The sequence below is a fragment of the Podarcis tiliguerta genome, assembly GCF_965153285.1.
Source record: "Podarcis tiliguerta genome assembly, chromosome: 7".
NCBI classification, from domain to species: Eukaryota; Metazoa; Chordata; class Lepidosauria; order Squamata; family Lacertidae; genus Podarcis; species Podarcis tiliguerta.
In genome coordinates, this window is record NC_139540.1 from 75,884,089 (window position 1) to 75,905,705 (window position 21,617).

Below are 21,617 nucleotides of genomic sequence, written 5' to 3' on the forward strand. Positions count from 1 at the left end.
ACCAGAAATGGTATCAACTCTGGCCAATGAGTGCACAAAGTTACAGAGGACTATACCTGTAAAACAGATGACTTTATAAAGTCTATTTCTATTTCGGTACTATGTGGCCTTCAAGCAGACATTGAGGAATTATTTTTTCTGTGAACAACTATCCTGGTAGCCAAACTGGAAAGACACTGACCTTTACTCTTTAAAATGCATTGAAGGGACAATCCTGGCTGTAGTCCTGTGACATCTCCTCAGTCTAAATCAAGCCCCAAAGCTGCTATTCCCAACTGTTTGACCAGGGTCTTCATCTATGTGCCCAGAGATTTGAGTATCTTAATACTTGGTTTGATACTCAAAATATGAGACCACCTTCATGGCTGATCTGTATCCTTGACAATATTACGCAAAGGCAGCCATTGTGACTTCAAGATGAATTTCCATGGTGAAATGACTCAGCAACCATATTGTCTCCCCCTGGCCTGCACTGCTAGAGAAGAAATTGTCATGGGGGGAGGCAGAAGAAAACAGGTATGTTGGCCATCATGTCTAAAGCTACCACGCTTGCTAGCCTCTGGTATTTCAAAAACTATGATGACACATGGAATGTGGAAGAAGTAGAAAATTGGGTTTGGGTCATGGGGTTGAGAAAAGGACTGATGCTTGTAGGCTGCAGAACGGATGGACATGGGGACAAGTTATCTGAAGGCCTTGGAGGGGAGGGTCAGTTTTGTGTGGTGCAGCAGTATTCAATGGTAGACCTGGTTCAGGTGGAAACATAAACATAGTCTTTGGATTCTGCTGGCATCTGATAAATATTGGCTACTTAGACTAATGTAAGCTTTATAAAGACACATAAAGTGCTCTGTGAATGGTTGATCTAGTCCCGCATTCTCCTTCCCAAAGTGGTCAGCCTCTGTGAAATCCACAAAGTTGGACATAAAGGTCATAGCCTCTTGCCCACGGTTGCCTCCCATCCAATGGAATTCATTGGCATATGAAACATTTGGCACTCTCAGGTGCTGTGCAGCTATGGACCATCCATCCACTTTCATCCAGGTCAAGAATTCCCACATGAGCAGTAGAGTCAGGAAAGAGGCAGAAGAAGAGAGGCAGAGCTGCCAATGGGCTCATGAGAGAGCAGGAGGCACCTGCTGAGGCCACACAGAGAAAGGACAACACACACTTTTGCTCCATCTGGTTGTCTTGACTGGCTCCCTTGATGGTATTCCACTGCAGGACCCACCTTTCTTCACTTTCCTCATTGGCTGATAGGCCTTCAGCCTAGCTCTGCAGCCTGGACAGCAAACCAGAGTGCAAATTGTTCTGTGCTCTCAACCAATCAGAATCCTTCTTGCTTTTCTAGAGCTGAGGGATGTGTCACTTATGCTCTGAAGCTGAAGAAGGGGCAGGGGTGTGGGGTAGCTTCAGAATTTGCTCCAAGTTCTGTTTTCACATCATGTTTGTCTCAGTTTCCTTCTGAAAGGGAGCCTAAGCCTATAAAGAATGGTGATTTTTTTTTTCTTGTTAACTGACTTGTGCTCTTCGTTCCACTTCTCTTTAAAACGACTGTGTCTGTGCAGCAGGGTTCCACCACTGGCCCTTTCTCAGCAGCAACATCTCTCTTTAAAAACTCCAGAGTTCTAAAAGCAGCTGGCAGGATAAGTTGGAGGGGGTGGGGAATGCTTTTTAAAAGAAAGAGAAAAGGCCTCATTGCAGACACGGCTCTCTCCATATGCTTCTTGGATCACAGCCAAGGTATTGGGGAAATAAATTCTGCAATTAAAAGGTTTAACAATAAGAGAGAGTTGATTCTTGCATTTCATTTTTTTGTTTAATGAAGGTAACAATGGGTTTTCCAATATCCTTGTGAATTTGACAGCCAATTCAACTGTATAGTGGGTTTTTGTTTTTTTGTTTTTTTGTATAAACAAATTTGCAGTATGATATATTGGAAATCTGCAAGAGAGAGCCAATTTATTTCTCTGTAGATCAATCTGAAATAAAATGTTTTCCAGCTTTTCGTTCCTCACAAAATGGTTTGGCAAGTTTCCCCTTTGGAAAATGATACTGCCATCTGCCGCTGCTATGCTATAGATTGCCTGTTGGTAAACAATTGCACAAATCATTTAAATAAATGCAGATGAAAACTGAATCCGGTATTGATTTTCCTTGAATACCTTTTGCCAGAAGGAATGGTTGTAAATCGACAAGAAACTGAAAGTGTCCTTGACCGTATTGCGCAGCACAATGCATATCACTGTATTCAGAATCCTTTGATGAAATTTCAGTGTGCTCCTTTTACCAAAAATCCAGACTTCAATAATTCCAGTTAGTAGCAATAGCCCTGATATACATTTATTAAGAGAATTCCATAGCATGTACCACACAAAAAAAATGGTCACAGGGCAGTATACAAAAATAGGGTAACTGTAACTCATAATAATAAGGAACATCAAAATAATTATCATAAGGAACATAAATAACAAGATCATAACAATGGCAACCCAATTAAAAAGGTGGGCTTTTACCTGTCTTTGTGAGACACATCAATGGGAAGGTCATTTCAAAGACAAAGAGCCAGCATTATCCCAAAAGCTCCTTATGCAGTTTATTTAATGCAAGGAGCAACATCTTCCTCTGATCTTAATGCATGGATAGGTTGAAAGAGGAGGAGTTCTATCAGATATTTGGGAAGGGACCTGGATGTCATTGTGTAAGCTTAACTGGCGGTCCCCTCACTGTGAGAAGCGAAGTTACAGAGAACCAGGCAGAGGGCCTTCTCTGTAGTGGCGCTTGCCCTGTGGAACACCCTCCCATCAAATGTCAAAGAAATAAACAACTATATGACATTTAGAAGACATCTGAAGGCAGCCCTGTTTAGGGAAGTTTTTGATTACTGATGTTTTATGTATTTTTAATCTTCTGTTGGAAGCCTGCCAGAGTGGCTGGAGAAACCTAGCAAGATGGGCGGGGTAGAAATAAATACTACTACTACTACTACTACTACTAATAATAATAATTACTGAGCTAAGCAATAGTATGCAGATTTGTACCTCTAATTTATCCAGTGCACAATATTATTTCACCCCTTTGGGGTATGGAGGTATCATGCATACATTTGTACATTTCCCAATTCTATATGTTTTTTAAATGGCTTCCCACAATTTCCTGGGAACTACGGGCTGGAACCATGGGACACGGGTGGCACTGTGGGTTAAACCACAGAGCCTAGGGCTTGCTGATCAGAATGCTGGTAGTTCGAATCCCCACGACGGGGTGAGCTCCCGTTGTTCAGTCCCAGCTCCTGCCAACCTAGCAGTTCAAAAGCTCACCAGTGCAAGTAGATAAATAGGTACCCCTCTGGTGGGAAGGTAAACAGTGTTTCCATGTGCTGCTGTGGTTCACTAGTCATGCTGGCCACATGACTCGGAAGCTGTACGCCGGCTCCCTAGGCCAGTAAAGCGAGATGAGTGCCGCAACCCCAGAGTCATCCGCGACTGGACCTAACAGTCAGGGGTCCCTTTACCTTTACCTTTATGGGCTGGGAACTTCCTGCTAGTAAGACTTTTGGACCTAATGAAGGCTCAAGGAGCTTCCACCCTCTTCTCTTTGCACACGTACTTGTTGCTTTTGATGGAAGACCCAAGTTTAAATGACCCAAGATTACTTACAGGCATAGAGATTTTGGCTTAGATCATATTTATTACTTAGCAGTGGCATAGCATGGGAGCCAGGGGGGCCGTGGCCCCAGGTGCAGAATCTGGGGGAGGGGCACACGAACCAGGTGCCCCCTGCAGAGATCCTGGTTCCAGCAGTGAGGGCTGGGTGAATGCAGAGGGTGAAGAGCAGCCTCCATGCAACGCTCGATGCACAAGTGCCCACCTATTGCTGGCAAGGGTTGGGTGAGCGTGGAGGTTGAAGAGCACCCTTCGTGCCCTGCCCTCACCTGGCTCATAGGTGGCAGCATTGGGTACTGACCAACAGTGCTACACCCCTGTTACTACTACTACTACTACTAATTTATTTATACCCCGCCCATCTGGCTTGGTTTCCCCAGCCACTCTGGGTGGCTTCCAACCGAATATCAAAAACAATACAGCATCAAACATTAAAAACTTCCCTAAACAGGGCTGCCTTCAATTGTCTTTTAAAGTAAAATAGTTGCTTATTGCTTTGACATCTGCTGGGAGGGCGTTCCACAGGGCAGGCGCCACTACCAAGAAGGCCCTCTGCCTGGATCCCTGTACCTTTGCTTCTCGCAGTGAGGGAACCGCCAGAAGGCCTTCAGCGCTGGACCTCAGTGTCCAGGCAGAACGATAGGGGTGGAGACGCTCCTTCAGGTATACTGGACTGAGGCCATTTAGGGCTCTCAAGGTCAGCACCAACACTTTGAATTGTGCTCAGAAACATACTGGGAGCCAATGTAAGTCTTTCAAGACCGGTGTTATGTGGTCTCGGTGGCCACTCCCAGTCATCAGTCTTGCTGCCGCATTCTGGATTAGTTGTAGTTTTCTGGTCACCTTCAAAGGTAGCCCCACGTAGATCACATTGCAGTAGTCCAAGAAGGAGATAACTAGAGCATGCACCACTCTGGCAAGACTTCTTAGTATTATATTTATTACTTTAGGGAGGACTTCGTTCAGAATCCCTCTAATTTCCAAAAACTTGGCGACATCATTATGTACCGTATTTTTTGCTCTATAGGACACACCTGGCCATAGGAGGCACCTAGTTTTAGAGGGGGAGAACAAGGGGGGGGGAAATCTCTCCCTCTCTGCGCAGTGCCCCTTCAGTGAAGCAGCAGGAGAAACTGGGCCCCTTCCATTTCTCCTCCTGCTTTCCTGAAGGGGTGCTGCACAGAGAGGGAAAGCTGTGCAGCGCCTCTCCAGCGAAGCGAAGCCAGGAGAGCAAGAGGGATTGGTGCGCACCAATCCCTGTTGCTCTCCAGGCTTCAGCGAAAGCAACACGAGGCCTCGGGTGGCGATCCCTGAAGCCAGGAGAGTCTTGATCTCCTGGCTTCAGCGAAAGCAACGTGAAGCCTCCGGAGTGTGGCGGGAGCTTTGGAGGCTTTGTGTTGCTTTCACTGAAGCCATGGAGCCTGCATTCGCTCCATAAGATGCACACACATTTCCCCTTAATTTTTGGAGGGGAAAAGGTGTGTCTTATAGAGCGAAAAATACGGTAGATAACATCATTGCATGGAGCTGCTTTTCACATGGTGATTTTGTAGTTCATGAACCAGGAGCAAAGGGCCAGCTATCATGGTAAAAACAAGCCTCCATTTCCAGAGTTCGTGGGTGCCATGTTCTGGGAAGGGCTATGAATTTTGTGCCATCCTTGTGACCTTCTAGAGGCAACCTATTAGAAAATAGGATACTGAACTAGGTGACCTTTTGCTGTGATTCAGCAAGGCAGTTGCTTAAATATTCTTAAGTCTCTCTTATCCGCCCCCAAGCATTCACATGTAGTTCCCTCACTGCCTCCTTTGCAAAATGAAAAAGGTCTTTAAGATGGGATAGTTTTAAGAGTTCACAGGACTTTTAGAAGGAGTCAAAAGGCTGTGTTCTTCCATGGCTAATCCTGATTAGAAGTTCAGAGTCACTTTGGCGAGAGACAGTTGCCTTGTAACAAACCAGTCATAGGAAAGAGGGTTGTTGTTGCAGTTAGCTCATTGGAGGCAACCGGTGTCTGTCTGCCTGGCTGGATTTGGCCGTAGGTTTTAAATGGATTAATTTCCTTTCTACTTAAATCCTTAAGAACGACTGAGCAGAGGGGCAAGGGCCCTTTGAACCCCGAGACATGTGAGAAGCTAACAAGGCTGCCCTGTGAACATATCCAAGAGCAGACTAAATAAGGAGTAGCATTTGCAGAAATGCTTTTGGAATGGCAAAATCAATGGGGTTATTTGCTGACATATTCCAGTCCTCCCCCTAAGCTGTGTAAAGTACAAGAGATAGTCATCAAAGTATTGATCAACCAATTAGTCATCACAAGTAATTACAGCCTTGGACTCTTGAAGAAAATTTAGTTCACTTAATTACTCTTCAGACCCAAGCCCCGCTGTTTATTTTGGGCCCAGGAATGCTTCGCTTGTGTAATTAATCCGGAGGGGGAGCAAAAACTCCAGCAGCCAGAAGCAACCGTAGCTTTACATTTCATATTTGTTACAAATGAGCTCAGGTCGCATCATGCCAGTCAGCAGGCAGGCAAATAGATGACACTTGGCTCCTGTTGCTCTCAAGGAGGATGTCAGATGTCATGTCCAAGCTATTTGTTTCTCTACTGCTTTTGCAGGTTTCCAGGCAGAAGGCTTCCCCCACCCCCTTCCTCCGACTGTGTTAAGAAATATGTTTGCTGCTTTGTTTTGCATTGCTGTGACATTGGGATGCTTAAGATCAAAATCTTCCTATCTGAGGAGGCAGCTCTGGCCAATTGCTGTCCATCAGATAATACTTATTAACCTCAAGCCTCTCTCCTTGTCAACTGTTTTTACAGACTAGCTCTGCTTGCTGCCCTGGGGTTCTGCAAAAACTCTGCCAGGCTCCAGAAAGGTGAGTGATGCTTTGGTGTGTGCATGCAACAAATTGCCTTCTAAAAACGGTTTGATTCTCCCAGAGAACTTCTTCTTTCCTTTGACGTTTTCATTAAAAAAGAGAGAAAAGAAAAGATAGAAGTTGAAGATAATTTGGCTTTAGAATCTCCATACCTAAAAAAACCAATCTGCTTATTTATGCTGCTGCCAAATAGCTGTAGATGATCAAGTGAACAGTCCCAGCTTCTCTTCTGGGATGGCTTTATCCCAGTAGTGATGTATGGAAGTGAGAGCTGGTCCATAAAGAAGGCTGATCACTGAAGAATGGATGCTTTTGAATTATGGTGCTGGAGGAGACTCTTGAGAGTCCCATGGATTGCAAGTAGATCTAACCTATCCATTCTTAAGGAAAGCCGCTCTGAGTGCTCACTGGAAGGACAGATCCTGAAGCTGAGGCTCCAATACTTTGGCCACCTCTCCTTGTGCCCTCCTGTCTTCCACTGCCTCCCATAGTTTGGTCAAACTCATGCTGGTAGCTTCGAGAAGACTATCCAACCATCTTGTCCTATCGCCCCCTTCTCCTTGTGCCCTCCATCTTTCCAACACCAGGGTCTTTTCCAGGGAGTCTTCTCTTCTCATGAGGTGGCCAAAGTATTGGATATGCAGAAGATATTAAAAATAAATTTAAGGGACTGCAGAAGGGGGGGGGGAGAGAAGTCAAGTTTTGAAGGGTTAAAACGATTGTAAAATTAGTGAAGTTTAAAATTGTAAAAATACTGAATACATCTCAAATTATTGAGATGTATGTATATATGGGAATCCAGCCCAACCTCCTGCAATGTGTCACCTCAGGGCCTTCTGATGTCTACTGCCAGTACACAGTCTGCCACCCACCAATTTTGCAGGTGGAAGGGGATGGTCTTTGCTGGTCACAGGAGATCAGCTCATCCAGGATAGCTAAGAAGAGGAAGATTTCTTCTTGGGCTGTGTATGTGATAAAGGGGAGCCATACCAGGTTAAAGGCGTCTTCTTCTGTTTGTCCCCATGTCAGTTTCAGTTTATTGGTTAATTTTTCTAGCAGGGCTGTTTCCCATACAATTTGGTACCATTGGTCCATGCTTACTCCTGACAAGTCTCTCCAGTGTCTGGTTATGGTGTTTCTGGCTGCTGAAAGTAGGTGGGTTATGAGTTCTTTGTGGTGTAAATGGGCATTCTTACAATAATCCACCAACAGCATACAAATCAATATGGCTAACCTGATCCAAAACACCCACCCACCCCACTCACACACGAAAACAAAAATCACCACAGCCAATCACAAACAAACAACCACACCCTAGGCCAACCCCAACCTCTCTCACCACCAAAGAAACACAAATGAACAGCAGAGAACCTGCATGAGCAACGCTGACACCAAACCCTACATACATTAAATAAAATAGAAACATCACCACCTGACCCCACCCCCACCCATCTTCCCCCCTCCCCCCCAATGTCTCAACAAATGAAACTGATTTGTAAAACTGTTACATGGGAAAAATATGAGGGACATTGCACATACTTCTGTAAAACAAGAAAATCTTTAATAAAAAAAGTTGAAAAGAAAAGAAAAGAAAGATTTCTATCAAATCCAACCCTTACAGACTGGCAGAATGGGGTGGCTTTGGATTGCTCTGCCTAAACCTCTTAGATTTCAAATCAGGGACTAATTATTTTTCCAAGAAATGAGGGGGCTAATGATATGCATTTTGCTCCATGGGTAGACACTATTTGGGAAGACAGTTCCAATCAAGAATGTTGGAAACCATAACGTTTTCTGCCAGGTGATTGCTAACTGAATCGAACGTTCCCCATGCACACACAAAAAGCAACTGTTTACAGCTGAAAGCCCATTTCAGATTGAAGAGAATAAACAGGGCTAAGTGAGTTTAGAAAGATGGACAAAATCTCTCTTACAAAATAAACACAGATATTGCTACATCATAACAGGCACTTAAAGACCAGGTCTTTTTGGAGGATCAATGGAGTAGATCAATACCATAACCCTGATTCTCATGGAAACAAATGGGGCTTCTGATAGTTCAACGCTTTGTGGAAAGTGCACGCTCATCTTTCTGTGCCTTGATATATCATCTGTAAAACAAGATCAATACTTTCCCCTTTACTTGTAAGACTACCGTGCTATGGGGTACAATGAAGTTATATCCCCTGCAGTGAGACAGGTGTCAGCTGGCTACTGTGCGAAGGCCTCTAAACATTGCTATGAATTACATATCTGTATAAGCAAAGCCCCCATGTGGAAGACAGTAATGTGCCGCAGTGGTGTTCAGCTCTTTTTAAGGCACACTTGTCTAAATGTAAAAAATGGGGCATTGGCAGACGCAAATGCCTCCTTTTTTAAACAGCGCTTTCAAAGTGTTCTCTTACTCCATCCTGTGCTCTTTTGAGACTGGTTGTTGTCATTTCTATTTTCTATCTGGGATTCTGAGGATGAGGGATTTTGAGTTGCACCCTCTCTCCTCACTGAATTAAATGATTCCCTGCCTGAGGTGCTGTTCTAATTTGCAGTGATAAAATGAGCTTGGGCTGTGCTACTACAGAATATGGGTAAAAAGGTAAAGGTAAAGGTACCCCTGCCTGTACGGGCCAGTCGTATCCGACTCTAGGGTTGTGCGCCCATCTCACTTAAGAGGCCGGGGGCCAGCGCTGTCCGGAGACACTTCCGGGTCACGTGGCCAGCATGACGAAGCTGCTCTGGCGAGCCAGCACCAGCGCAGCACACGGAACGCCGTTTACCTCCCCGCTATAAAGCGGTACCTATTTATCTACTTGCACTTGGGGGTGCTTTCGAACTGCTAGGTGGGCAGGAGCTGGGACCGAAAGACGGGAGCTCACCCCGCCGTGGGGATTCGAACCGCCGACCATGCGATCAGCAAGTCCTAGGCACTGAGGTTTTACCCACAGCACCACCCGCGTCCCAGCTGTTCTAATTTGCAGTGATAAAAAGAGCTTGGGCTGTGCTACTACAGAATATGGGTAGGACTCCCTTAATTTAACGCTTCTCTCTCTCTCTCTCTCTCTCTCTCTCTCTTTCTTCTTCTTCTTCTTCTTCTTCTTCTTCTTCTTCTTCTTCTTCTTCTTCTTCTTCTTCTTCCACTCATAGCCAAGTAAGATTGTCTTCCATGAACACGGTCTTAACGGTGAGTCCGTAAGTGACTGTGGAGGCCAGTTCTGGATCCACACGTCCTTCCACAGGTTTCCGGGTGGAAGTTGATCATGGTGAGGGTTTGCCAAGCGTGTCTCCCTCTTAGCATGATTCTCCCTTTCGTCCTGATTTTGAGCGTGAACAGAATGGAAGCACTGTTTTCCTTCCTGCCACAGCAGCACCTATTTCTCTACTTGCACAGGCATGCTTTCGAACTGCTAGGTTGGCAGGAACTGGGACAGAACAACAGGAGCTCACCCTGTCGCGGGGATTCTTTTCCCTTGCTGAGTTCAATGAGGCCCTAAATTGTTTGGATGGCCTCTTGTACAACCTTCTTCCAGCGACTCCTGCAGCCAAGCTGGTGCCAGATGTATTCCTCTGCTTTCCTTAGGACCACATCGGTGAGACTGAGGGGGGCGGGTCTTGTCAATTGGGCAGCCCAGGATGTCCATGCACACTGCCCAGGCTTGTGTCCTGGGGAGATCACTTTGGTGCTGCTTAAGAAGTGGTTTGACTTCTGCCCCAGAGGGCTATTATATGTGATGAATTATTTTTGTTCTAGTGGAAACAGAAGGTGATGCTTACAAAGTTGGCATTGTTGCCTTCAATATTCTTAGCTAAACCTACTGGAAAACAAATTTGCTTCCTTATCTGTTTTTATTCTAAGGTTTTCTAATCTTTTAAACATTATGTACAGGTCTTTTTTTCAGCCGGACCAGAGTTGTAATTTGGTGATCTTGTGCCCCTGGCAGAACTGTTCAGATTGCGCCCCCTAGCCATGGACAAATTAGCTCTTCTTTCTGCCTCCCCCCCCCCTTCAATTCACCCTCTAAAACATTTTCTTATGAGAAAATAATCCATATTTTTATTTATAAATGTATTTATGGACATATTTTAAGCTGATTTTATACACACCCACTCTCGCCCTCACCCCTAACAGGGGCCCACCCCACTAACCCCCTAGCTGTGGCCCTGGCCGGAACTTACTAGAATTCAGTTCTTGCACCTCCTAGGTGGGTGCTATTGCCATTCTAAGAGAATAAGGAGGGTGTTCGTGGTGAGTTCTGGCACATCTTTTTCTAGAAAAATATTACTGATTATATAACAGTAATGATTAAAACCTCTATTTGCTGAAGAAAGAAAGTATGTAGTGCTTCATTTTTTTCTGATAAAGTTGGGGATTAGCAGCAGAATTTGATAATGTTCTAGATAATAATTCCCATCTCAAGTTTTTTGTTCATTGAACAGATTAACTGACATTTGAAATACTTTTTTTTCTGCTTTGGGGAAATTGAGAGCCTTAGATTCCTCTTGCAAATAGAATGATTTCATTTAACTCCATGAGAAACTTTCTCACCCCAGAGCTAACTGTATTTTCACTTTATTAACATATAATTTATGTTCTGCCTTCAAGTGGCTAGAAAATACTCAAATGCATTTTGCATAATCCTGATTATTACAGGCTTTGACTATCCCCACTGCAAACTAGTATGATAAAAGGTATGTTTTTTATGACTTAGTGTCTGATTATTGACAGTAGAATGAACTTGTGCACAATAGGTAATAGGCAATCAAGAATCCGGCTATTAAATTTCCTTAAATGTTGGAATTCCTGTACAAAATAATCCCCCTCCCTTTTTAATCAAAGGAAAATATGTGAATTAATTACTCTTGGCCCAGCTAATTATCCTGGTCTGATTCAATTTATCTATCAAAACTTTCCTCTTGAAACTGAATTGATATAGTAGTCAATTTGGAGGAACTTTCAGTGGATGTCCTTTGCTATTTGTTCCTATTCAGCACGAAAGATCGGGTTTCCCCTGAGAGAAAACAGTGGAGCAAATGGAGGTGTGAAAGGAGCAGGCAGGGTTTGTCTGTGAGTTAGGGACCTGAGTTTTAGAATTAGGGACTTTATATCTGAGTGGGCAGCAGGGGGTCACTGGCTATTTGAGTAGACTCAGATAGGGTTTCCCTGTTGGAGGGAACAGATTGCAAAGCGGATCTCAGTTAGAGTTAGGAATAGTTTTTGGCTTGGCAACATATTATCTACGTGTCTGATGGAAAGTCTAGACCTGCAAGAGGGGTGGAAGTATTTTATGGGTAGGTTAAAACAACAGCCATCCTATAAATAGTTTCTCTGTCCAGTGGCAGATTTAAAGTGTTGAGTTAAAATGGTTACTCGCAAATCATCACTGTTAGGAATGTCTATTTGAAATAAAGTGTCATGCCTTGGAAAAGTAACCACTAAGCTACAGCCACTTTTGCTGTTGTTGTTGTTGTTAAAGATTTTCTTGTTTTACAGAAGTGTGTGTAATGTCTCTTGCATTTTTTCCATGTAACATTTTTATAAGTCAGTTTCATTTGTTGAGACATTAGGGGGAAATAAGGGGTGGAGGGGGGGGAGATGGGTGGGGTGGGGTTGGGTGACGATGTTTCCATTTTGTTTAATGTACCGTATTTTTTGCCCCATAGGACGCACTTTTTCCCCTCCAAAAATGAAGGGGAAATGTGTGTGCGTCCTATGGGGCGAGTGCAGGCTTTCGCTGAAGCCTGGAGAGTGAGAGGCATCGGTGCGCACCGACCCCTCTCGCTCTCCAGGCTTCAGGAAGCTATCCGCAAGCCTTGCAAGCCCGGCGGGAGTTCCCGCGGGCTCACAAGGCTTGCGGGCAGCAGCCTGCAGCCCGAAGCATGGGGAGCCCTCTGGAGGGCTCCCCATGCTTGGGGCGGGTGTCCGCAAGCCTTGTGAGCTCTGTTACTGGCTAACCAACTGGTTCTGCACTTGGAGGGATGTGGGTGGTGGTGTGGTCTAAACCACTGAGCCTCTCCGGCTTGCTGATCGAATCCCTGTGACAGAGTGAGCTCCTGTTGCTCTCTCCCAGCTCCTGCCAACCTAGCAGTTCAAAAGCACACCAGTGCAAGTAGATAAATAGGTACTGCTGTGGCATGAAGGTAAACAGCACTTCCGTGTGCTCTGGTTTCCGGTGTCCCGTTGTGCCAGAAGTGGTTTAGTTATGCTGGCCACATGACTCGGAAAGCTGTCTGTGGACAAACGCTGGCTCCCTCGGCCTGAAAGCGAGATGAGCACCGCAACCCCATAGTCGCCTTTGACTGGACTTGACTGTCCAGGGGTCCTTTACCTTTACCCTTTTACTTCTGCACTTGGAGTTCCTATCCATAATAAACAACAAACATTAGGCATGCATGCCAAAGTCACACATTAAGGCTGTACACAGTGGGGCAGAGGGAATCGCACTTGAACCAGCCTCCTCGGCTCTGATGGAGGGGAGGGGGTCTTCTGTTTGGTGTCTCAGAATAACACCAGGCTTCCCTTCTGATCCAAGGCAGAGGGTCACCTTGACTTAATTTGCAAAGCCTGTAATGTCTTCTCTGTTGATTCCAAAGTTGTCTTAGTATCTCTGAGGCAGGGACCCTAATCTTGAATGAAGTATGAGTCCAGCTTTAGCACGTATCACTTTTTGCTTTAAAACAACTATCTGAACCATATTGATAACTTTGAAGTAGTTATTGTGTTAAGGAGATATATATATATATCCTTAACAGTTGCTCTTAAAATATACTGCTTTTTGTTAAAGAGGAGCACAATGCCGAAGAAGCCAACTAAAAGTGTTTTCATAATGCCAAAATGAACTAACTCCTGACTGATACAATACTGAACAAGATCAGTTAGATATACCATTATCTACTTTGTGCTAGCGAGGTGCAAGAGATAGACTTTCATGTGTAAAAACCCAAATTGCAAGTCCTAGTTCTATTGAACATTTGGCATACACAATATCTCGTGATCTGCCTCCTTTGATCTTTGGATTATATTACCCACAATATGATTGAATAAGAAAAGACGTAGAGTTTTCATTCTGGAGGGGAAAGGGCTTTTCTAAATAATACGGCTTAGCTCATTTTATTAAAATCTTTTGCATGAATCAAGGGTCACGGGAATTTTCTCCTTTTGAACGAATTCTAAAATGAACAATAAAGCTTATAGAATTAATATCCAAAACATATGGGATTTTGATTAATTAGGAGAAGGTAAAGCAAAAATATTCTAGTTAAGATTAGACATTTTGGAATGGTTTGGGGGCTCTATCCCACTCCATTTTACTTACTTACTTACTTATCAGTCCCATTGGACAAATTTACTACATCCAGTGGGGTTTACTTCCTAGTAAATATGCTTAGGATTGCAGATAGATTGATGCTGCATTTTCCTGAAGCAATTAGTGCTATGTTTTACTATTAGAAGCTGTTATGGCAGCCAGTATAATAGTTTTAAGAAAATGAACCCCTTAACCTGCTCCTACCTCAGTTAGAATAACTCACTAAAGTCAAGGGATTGGTTTAGAATAAGCTGTGTGAATAGAAGTTTCATGCTGCCTGGATGCAGAAGAATGGTGGGAAGAACCAACTGGGGAACCCCCAGAGCCTGGGGCTTGGTGGTCGGACTACAATGAGTGGTCAGTGGGAGAAGACTGATGGGATGTGTTAGAAGCTGAAGAGGTAACAGGGCTTAGTGAGCAGGAAGAGGCTGCAGTAGAGAGCAGTCCAGAATCAGAGCTAGAAGCTTCAGCAGGAGAGTATGACAAGGGAGGCTGAGGGGCAGAGATGAGTCAGGCTGGTGAAGAGTCACAGGTGTCTCCCCCTCCTGTCAAGGAGAACCAGTCTCAGAACCAGTAGAGGCATGAGGAGGGAGGAGCAATGACAAGCAGACAGGCGCAGTCTCAGATTGCTTGGAGGAAACTCTGAAGAGGTGGGGACGTAGCTGTGGGGAGGCGGGGACCTAAAGTCTCCACAACCGCTACATAAGGGGCAAGACCTACTGAAGAAGAGTCGCTGTCCTCGTGTTCAGATCCTGTTTTTCTAATAAAGAGTTAACTCCTGTGTGATTTACCGCTGACTGGCTCGCTACTGACACCACCATATTCCCTGCCCAACACAGCCCCTTGCTTCACCCCATAATGACATGGGACAGGGTGCAATTAGCTGCGGTTGGTGAAATGGGTGTAAACCAGATGCAGGATACCACGAGCAGACTTCTCACCCACCTTGGTGGAGGATGGAGGTCACTGCACTGGTGGAAGACAGCTCAGCTGGCAGAGCTGAGCAGATAGATGCCTCTACCTATGAAATCTCCCTCAGCCAGTCAGCCAGTGACACTTCCATACATGTTCAGCCATATCATCCATTTTGTTCTGTTTCCATATTAATACACTTTTAAAAATCCGCTTGCATTTAACAAAGTACTTACCCTCCCCCTCAAAAATATGCAGCTTAAAAACATGTTTTGAAAGGGTTTTTCTTTTAGCTTCTCCAACTTCATCAGAATATTTTGGAAGCATGAGAGCTGATGATGATGATGGTGATGATTTGAACTTATATACCGCCCTATATAAGTTCTCATAGACCAGGGGTCTCATAAATAAAATCAAGATATAAAACCACAAAATACCTAATAAACATAAAAACAACAACCCAATACAGTGGTACCTCAGGTTAAGTACTTAATTCATTCTGGAGGTTCATACTTAACTTAAAACTGTTCTTAACCTGAAGCACCACTTTAGCTAATGGGGCCTCCTGCTACCGCCGTGCCGCCGGGGCACAATTTCTGTTCTCATCCTGAAGCAAAGTTCTTAACCTGAAGCACTATTTCTGGGTTAGCGTAGTCTGTAACCTGAAGCGTATGTAACCTGAGGTACCACTGTAGCCCCATTAAAGGTAAAGGTAAAGGTACCCCTGCCCGTAAGGGCCAGTCGTGTCCGACTCTAGGGTTGCGTGCTCATCTCGCTCTACAGGCCGTGAGCCGGCGCCATCCAAAACACTTCCGGGTCACGTGGCCAGCGTGACGAAGCTGCAGCTGGCGAGCCAGCACCAGTGCAACACACGGAAACGCCGTTACCTTCCCATTATAAAGTGGTACCTATTTATCTACTTGCACTTAAGAGTGCTTTCGAACTTCTAGGTGGGTAGCTCCATTAGTTCTGTTCAATTTCTGATGCACATAGCCTGGGAAGTGTGGATCATGTCAGTTTGTATGGGAATTCTCAAAGACTGAATTTCAAAAAAGCCCACCAACCCTCTAAATATATTTCTTTCCTTATGTAATTCCATTTTATGAAGCGCTCTAAAATGCATGTCATTCCCTCTCCCTGATTTTGAATTAAAGACCACATGTTTGCATTCCCCTTCAGGGAAATCTCAGCCTTGTCTTCTGAAAGTTCAGCAACTGTTTCGATGGTCTTCATTAGCAAGAGTCTAGCACAGGGGTAGGCAACCCAAGGCCCGGGGGCCAATCGCCTTCTCAATCCGGCCCACGGATGATCTGCGAATCAGTGTGTTTTTACATGAGTAGAATGTGTTATTTAAAATGCATTTCTGGGTTATTTGTGGGGCATAGGAATTTGTTCATCCCCCCCCCTCCCCAAAAATATAGTCCAGCCCACCACATGGTCTGAGGGATGGTGGACTGGCCCACGGATGAAAAAGGTTGCTGACCCCTGGTCTAGCAATTGTTTGAATGCATGTGAATTTTCATCCCAGCTTCATAGTCTAGGGATGAGCAATCTGTGGCGCTACAGATGTAATTTGACTACAACTCCCATTTTCTCTGTCCATTGGCCATGCTAGCTGGGGCTTGTGGGAGTTACACTCCAACAGTATATTGGAGGGGCACACGTTCCTCATCCCTTCGTGTGAGGGGAGAGACTCCATCAGGCAAGGCCTCTTTCCACCTGCCTTGCTCTACCCTCTGCTTCTCAATGGGTATTGTATTGGTTTATGCACTGTGGCTTGCCATTGTTTTATTGATTATAGTTTAGATATTATTGTAACTGTTGAGTGGATTTCTGTTTAACTTTTATATGTTGATATTATTATTTTATACTATTCTAATGATTGTTGAATGTTACTTTTTGGATGGAGGTTGCCTATTTTAAAGTTATGTTTTATTATGACATTTTTGTATTGCATTAGATTGTTATAAGATGTACATTTTTTGTTTCTTCAGCTTGTAAACCGCCTTGAGTATTGTAAGATAGAAAAGCAGTATACAAATTAAAAATGATGATGATGATGATGATCTATACATTAATTAGATTTGCTAAAATCCTACAGTCCCATGAGGCAATCTTTTATTAGGGGCAGCCATTGCTTCTAGAAGTAAAGGAAGTGTTCTTATACTGAGTCAAACCATTGGTTGATCTCGCTTAGTTTTGCATTTTCCTGTCATATCTGGAGATGCTAAGGGCTTAAAGAATCATACAATTGTAGAGATAGAAGGGACCACGAGGGTCCTTTAGTCCAACCCTGTGCAATATAGGAATCTTTTGCCCAGTGCTATTTTTCTAGAAAAAGAGGTGTCATAACTCACTATGAACACCTCCCTTCTTCTCTTAGAAGGGCAATGGCATCCACTTGGGAGGTGCCAGAACAGAGTTCTTCTGAGTTCCTCTGAAAAAGCTCTGCTTTTGCCCAATGTGGGACTTAACTTAGGACTTTTTGGATGAGAAGCATGTTCTTGAGTTACCTTTTTAAAAATATATATATATTTATTAAACAATTTCAACCAAACAAATTATTCAAATAATCAATTACATTCCCCCCTTTCCCCCCATCCCTCCCTCTCCCCCCACCTAAGACTTCCCTCAGCTCCCCTCTCTGATTTATTTGCACATATTGCTCTCTGCATGTAAAAAACTGTACATATCATTCCATCATCTGTCCTATATTCTGTTAATAAAATTGTGGATGTTTATTCAAAACCTGCCACGGAGTCCAAATCATTTTGCTGTTTTTTTTAAAATAGTATTTAAAAAGTTCCCAATCTTCTCTGAAGTCCTGATTGTCCTTATCCCGTAACTTATTCATTAGCTTTGCCAAATCTGCTTGAGTTATCTTTTAAGTGGGGTGGTCATATTGGGTCTTCTGAAGGACTGTGTGGTTTTGCAATGACACCCCCGCCACCACCAATTCTTAAAGGCATCTTTTATACCAACCAGTTTTTAGCTTGGATAATTTTCTTATATTTTCTAGTGTATATATGTTGCTACAGCAGGCTGGGCTGACTTGTTTAATTTTATGTATGAATTCATTGTTTCTTTTTGTCTTAAAACATGAATAAACTACTGATGTTGTATTGACCCTCGTAGAATAATTTCCCCCCAATGTACTCAACCAGAAGTCGAAATATGTGCATATCCCTTTTCGCTTTGAGACGTTGAAATGTATCTCCCTTCGCTTCTCAGCTTTGGAGAACAAAAAGCCTCCCTCAGTTCCATTGGGTAGAATGTCCTGCCAATACAAATAAATAATGATGAAAAAGTCAATAGAACAGCATATTATTGCTACTATATAATATAGTGGAGAACATAAATGTTAAATTAAGATGCCCTTGGCTCCTTGGTTTTCTACATGAGTTGTGGGTTATTACTCTGCAGAAATGAACCATCTAGCAGCATCTGTCACAGGAGGAAAAATTAGTCAAAGGAATAAAAGAACAGGAATGTGGGAGCTGATATGATGTAGGGCACTCTGTTGGTCTTCAGCTGGTGATTTGTGGTCCAACCTAAAATGGACCATGCTAACACTACTAGCACAATTTTAAAAAAAGGTTTCTAAGGTTTCTACTTTTTAAAGAGATGGAGTGCGTATGAATGTCTGCACTTGCAGAGGGCTGGTGAAGAGTGAGAATGGGAGGTAGAGGGATAGACGGGAAAAATGTAAAGGTGGGTGTGATATTGCAAGTTAGGGTTAAAGGTGTACCCCAGCTTTGAAAAAATTAAGCAAATCAGTCTCTTAAACTTAAGCCAAGAAATAGTATTCTCTATGAAACTGAATATCAATATACGTATCAAGGCTTTGAGATTAGACCACTGAAGAAGCCCAGAATACTACCTTGGGAGTGTGCTATCTGCAAGCCTCAGTAAAAGGGCCCCATCAGGGGCGAACAGCGGCCTTTTGATTACTTGGATTGCCAGGGTGAAACAGGTGCACAACGCTGGCACCCTGTCGTCTACAACTTCATTAACATCCAACTACAACTTCACTAGCATCTCTCGGTATTGTGAACACCGAACTTACCTTTGGTTGGTATCTTCATGAACTTACCTAAAAAGATAAAGGAAACAAAAGACTGAGGTAAGCACTTGAAAAATCCATTGAAATCAGACATTATAAGTTCACCTTAGGTTGGGTAGTTCGCAAGTCTCTGTGGCTTTGCATAAGGTTTTGTATTTTTCTCAGAAAACTGATAAAGAAAGCATAATCATTTTGGTAATTATTGTATGTATATTAGTCGCCAACGTGTTGCATGAGTCGTACTACTTCTATCAACAGCACAGGTTGCATTTTTAAAGCATTGAAAAAATTAATGGCACTGAAGGTATTGCTGAATGAATGTTTGGCTTCAGTTCTTAGCACTGACGACTAACAGAAGTGCAGAGGAACCAACTCCCACAGCAGGTTGCCAGGAATGGACAAGACAAGGGAAAGTCCTTGCTACCTGCTTTTATTCAATATTCACAGAGAGAAGCTTGGGGATGTGGCCTCAGAATAATGGCGTTGCTCCGAGTGAATCTCCACCCCTCCCACTTCCTCATGAGTCATCACTACAGGTGCTGGGATGTGCCTTCTGCCTTTGAGCTCTTTGCTCTCCTACCTTCAAGGCCCGCCATGTTCTGGGAGTGAAGGGAGGTCTGGAATGCTCTCTAAAAACACTGAGTCCATCAGCTGTCGCTCCCCTGGTGCTTCTTCTTCTTCCTCCTCCTCTCCCATTATTCCCCAGCTTTCCCCCTCATCTGCCTCTGAGCTGTGATCTCCCTCAAACCCCTGTTGTAATTCTGAACTGTCTCCTTCTTCTCTGGAAGGGTCGGGCTGGGGAGGTAGTCTCCACCATTCCTCCTCTGCCTAGTCCCTGACAGTGGGGTAGGGGAGACACAAAGCTAACTTTCCATTAGTGAGGTCATCACCACTTACTGATATGGAGAGGGGAGAAAGAATGGGGAGGGAAGCACCTGCCCCCTTACTTCCTTACCCCTCACCCTCCCATTAATTGACGGCAACTGTCCTGCTGCGAAGCTCACGCCGTGACTCTGCTGCTATGGAGGAGCCATTTATGCTGGCTAATAGTATCAGAAATTTAAAGAAGAAGAAGAGGAGGAGGAGGAGGAGTTTGGATTTGATATCCCGCTTTATCACTACCTGAAGGAGTCTCAAAGCGGCTAACATTCTCCTTTCCCTTCCTCCCCCACAACAAACACTCTGGGAGGTGAGTGAAGCTGAGAGACTTCGGAGAAGTGTGACTAGCCCAAGGTCACCCAGCAGCTGCAAGTGGAGGAGAGAAGACGCGAACCCGGTTCACCAGATTACGAGTCTACTGCTCTTAACCACTACACCACACTGGCTCTCAAAAGAAGTTTGAATCAACTACCTAAAAAGAAAAAAACCAGAGTGAGAAAATTGCTTTAGAAATTCCAGAACACACCCCATTTTTTTTTACAAGGAAGGCAAGTAAACATACTGAGGTCTGAATGTCGTCTTTCTCTACACCTCCAGCCTCTCTTGCCACAGATCTCCTACAAAACCAAGGCTGGCTAATGAAAGGAAAGAAAGAAAGAAATGTTGGAATGGGTAAGCCTCAGCTGACGTGCCTGCAGGCAAAGGAACAGAAGCAGGTAATTAATGTGTTGACATAGGAGCAGATGTCAAAACTGATTTTGTAGCTGCCCTGATGCCAATTCCATTGTGTATGTCAAAAAGAGAGAGGCTCATTTGTGCATATCCATTCTCCTCATTGACCTCACTCTTTTGTTCCCAGAATGTTTTGCTTGGACAGTGAGTGGGAAGACAGAAGAAATGGACAAACCCTCACACTCCTACTTTGGGGGGGGGGGTGGCAGGCACACTGCCAGAAATTGAGAGCTTCTCTTCTTAAAATCAACGCTCCAGTCAGAAAGGTCACATATTCTTTGAACCTCTGGTCACTGGCATACAGAGGGGGTGGGGGTGGACCCCCCAGGCACCATTTGGGGGAAAGGGTGCCATCACGGCTGCCCCCTCCCGGCACACACACCCCACAACCCCGGATGTGTGCCACACCCCCACACCACTCACCATGCCCCCATGGGTGACACACCACACCCCTAGGACGCATGCCACGCCTCTGGGACACGCACCAGCAATGCCCCCACCTGTTCTCTACTCCGGGGGCTGCAGTATGTTGCTCCACCACTGCCTCTGGTTAATATTACCCCCTAGTAATTATTTATTAAAGTTCTTCAGCATGCAAAACTAATGCATAATACAGGTAATACTCTTCCATGAGCCAATTTGTTCTCCTCCCGAACACTTTCATCATATTCCCTGTACAGTGGTACCTTGGGTTAAGTACTTAATTCGTTCCGGAGGTCCGTTCTTAACCTGAAACTGTTCTTAACCCAAGGTACCACTTTAGCTAATGGGGCCTCCCGCTGCCACCACCCCGCGATTTCTGTTCTCATCCTGAAGCAAAGTTATTAACCTGAGGTACTATTTCTGGGTTAGCAGGGTGTAACCTGAAGCGTCTGTAACCCGAGGTACCACTGTATTGTTAGGTTTTTGTTTAGTTATTAAAAGGTTAAATAGGCCCTCCATGTTTAGAGATAGTGTACCCCTGATTTCTGGACCAACATTGGGTCCTGAGAGCATGGGGAAAGTATAGAATGTGGGCCTGGATGCAGAATTGAGATCTCTGAGGATCTCAGCTTTAATTTATTTAAAGAAACCAAGTTTCTGGTCCCAATGAAGAAGGAAGTAAGCCAACTGTGCTTTCCATTCTGTTGCTCAGAAATAAGCCAAATTATTTCAAAATTCAGGAAATTGCCTGGGAGTCTTTCCTGAACT